This window comes from Bos mutus, chromosome 10, assembly GCF_027580195.1.
Source record: "Bos mutus isolate GX-2022 chromosome 10, NWIPB_WYAK_1.1, whole genome shotgun sequence".
NCBI classification, from domain to species: Eukaryota; Metazoa; Chordata; class Mammalia; order Artiodactyla; family Bovidae; genus Bos; species Bos mutus.
The window spans coordinates 96,716,207-96,719,489 of NC_091626.1; positions in this window are offsets into that span (position 1 = coordinate 96,716,207).

A 3,283-nucleotide genomic window follows, 5' to 3' on the forward strand; every position below is an offset into this window, starting at 1 on the left:
AACAAATCACAGAAGAAATCAAAAAAGAAATCAAAATTTGCATAGAAACGAATGAAAATGAAAACACAACAACCCAAAACCTGTGGGACACAGTAAAAGCAGTCCTAAGGGGAAAGTTCATAGCAATACAGGCACACCTCAAGAAACAAGAAAAAAGTCAAATAAATAACCTATTTGCAGTTTTAAAGCAGATTTAGGAAGAGGCAGTAGTAAGGACCTCCCTGGTGGTCCAGTGGCTAAGATTCCATGCTCCCAATGCAGTGGGCCCAGTTCAATCCCGGGTCAGGGAACTAGATCCAACATGCTGCAACTAAGACCCAGCACAACAAACAAATTTTTTAAAAAAGAAAGAAAAAGGCAGTACTGAAACAAAGGAATAGTCCATTCTCTAGCTTACAGTGTCTCAATCAGTTGTAAGGCAATGTCTTACTAATAACAGTGAGTCTACTAAAATTTGTGACTGAGCTACTTCTTGGAAAATTACCTTCCCTAAAACAACATCACAGTCCCTTGAATTCGATATGCATCCTCGAGGAGAAGAGAGAAGATGGCATGGTAGATAGTTCACTAGTAACTGCGTAACTCACAATCCATTTTGAACAAGGCACAATCCAAGTGAATAATTAGGACCTGTGCATTCTTTGTACTTGCAGCATTTAGAAATTATTATCGCACTTTACTTTCTCCCATCCAATCTTTTTAAGACTTTATCAAAACCTGAGTGGCCAGGAGAGTATATTCCCCTGATGTGGGAAGAGATGCTGTAAAGAAACTACAGGCAGAGGAGGGAGAGCCCCGAGATCCAGGGGAGGCCCCAGCAGCTTGGAAAGCACACCCTGTCTTCATTCAGGAAGCCCCAAAACCCTGCCTCCTCCATGCAGTCTTCCTCCACCAGTGTAAGGGAGCTCTCCTGTCCTACAGCAGGGCCAGATAAGCCACCTGTCTAAATCTTCATGGCTGCCATACGAAACGCCATAGACAGTGTGGCTTACACAACAGGAATTTATCTCTCACCATCATAGAGGCTGAGAAGTCCAAGGTCAAGGGGCCAGCAGGTTGACTTCCTGGGGAGAGCTCACTTCCTGGCTCGAAACCAGCCACCTTCTTGCTAGGTCCTCATATGGTCTTTCCTCAGTGTGTGCAAGCTTCTTCAAACAGGCCACCAGGCCCATCATGGGATCTTCCCTGTAGCTCAGATGGTACAGAATCTACCTGCAATGCAGGAGACGTGGGTTCGATCCCTGGGTCGGGAAGATCCTCTAGAGAAGGAAATGGCAATACCCTCCAGTATTCTTGCCTGGAGAATCCCATGGACAGAGGACCCTGGCAGGCTATAGTTCGTGGGGTTGCAAAGAGTTAGACATGACTGAGCAACTAACACTGCTACTACTAATCCCATCATGAGGGCCCTGCCCTCACGATCTAAACTAGCCCTAACTATCCCCCAGTGCTCTGTCTTCAAATATCATCCCATTGTGGGCTAGGGGCTTCAACACGTGAATTTGAGGGGGATACAACCATTGAGTGATGAGAATGATCAGCAAAAGAGATTGGTCCTCAGATGACTGATGTAAAAGCTGAATCATTGAGGCTTAAAGACTTCAATATAAGACATGACACCATAAAATTTCTAGAAGAGAACATAAGCAAAACATTTTCTGACATAAATTGTGCCAATGTTTTCTTAGGTCAGTCTCCTAAGGCAATAGAAATAAAAACAAAAACAAACAAATGGGACCTAATCAAACTTATAAGCTTTTGCACAGCAAAGAAAACCATAAACAAAACTAAAAGACAGCCTGAAGACTGGGAGAAAATATTTGCTAATGATACAACCAACAAGAGCTTAATTTGCAAAATATACGAACAGTTCACACAAATCAATAACAAAAACACAAACAGTCCAATTGGAAAATGGGCAGAAGATTTAAATAGACATTTCTCTAAAGACATACAGATGGCTAAGAGGCACATGAAAAGAAACTCAACATTATTATTTATTGGAGAAATGCAAATCCAAACTACAGTGAAATATCACCTTACACCAATCAGAATGGCTGTCATCAAAAAGTCTGCAAACCATAAATGCTGGAGAGGTTATGGAGAAAAGGGAACCCTCTTATACTGTTGGTGGGAATGCAAATTGGTACAAGCATTTGGAGAATAGTATGAAGGTTACTTGAGAAACTAAAAATAAAGTTATACTACTATGATCCAGTAACCCCACTCCTGGGCATGTATCCACAGGAAAACCTGGTTTGAAAGGATACACACACTCCAGTGTTCATTGCAACACTGTTTACAATGGCCAAGGCATGGAAGCAACCTGAATGTCCATCTGCAGATGAACAGATAAAGAAGACGTGGCACATATATACAAATGGAATATTACCCAGCCTTTAAAAAGAATGAAATAATGCTATTTGCTGCAACATGAATGGAGCTGGAGGTTATCGGACTAAGTGATGTAAGTCAGACAGAGAAAGACAAATATCATATGATATTGCTTATATGCAGAATATAAAAAAAAGAATAATGATACAAATGAAATTATTTACAAAATAGAAACAAATTCATTGAGTTAGAGAACAAACTTATGGTTATCAGGGGGAAGGGTGAGGGGAAGAGATAGATTGGGAGTTTGGGATTGAAATGTACACACTGCTCTATTTAAAAGAGACAACCAGCAAGGACCTACTGTATAGCACAGAGAACTCTGCTTAATACTCTGCAATAACATAAATGGGAAAAGAATTTGAAAGAGAATAGATAACATGTATTTGTATAACTGAATCACTTTGCTGTATACCTGAAACTAACGGAACATTGTGAATCAGCTCTACTCCTGGAGGGAGGATGGAGAAAAGGGAGCCTTCCTACACAGGGAACTATAGTCAGTATCCTGAGATAAATCACAGCGGAAAAGAGTATGGAAAAGAATATACGTATATACATATATCTCCTCACAGTCCAGAAAGACTACAGGTTGCAAATATCGTATAGTAAGTATAATGTAGTAAGTTCTACAGAGTTGAACCATGACATGGGCATATAACATTTGTCCATGCAATAACACAGTAAGAAGAGAGAAAATTATCAGTGAAATAACACAACGGTTCACCCACCCACCATTCCTCCCACTAAGCAATGCCCCAGCACCAGCACAAGAGGATAAAGAAAAGCGATCAGACCTTCAGTTCGTTCCATTCTCTCTTGCCTTTCTCGGTATGATCATTGCCCACCTCACTGACATACATTTCTCACTAAAAACATTTTTCATCAT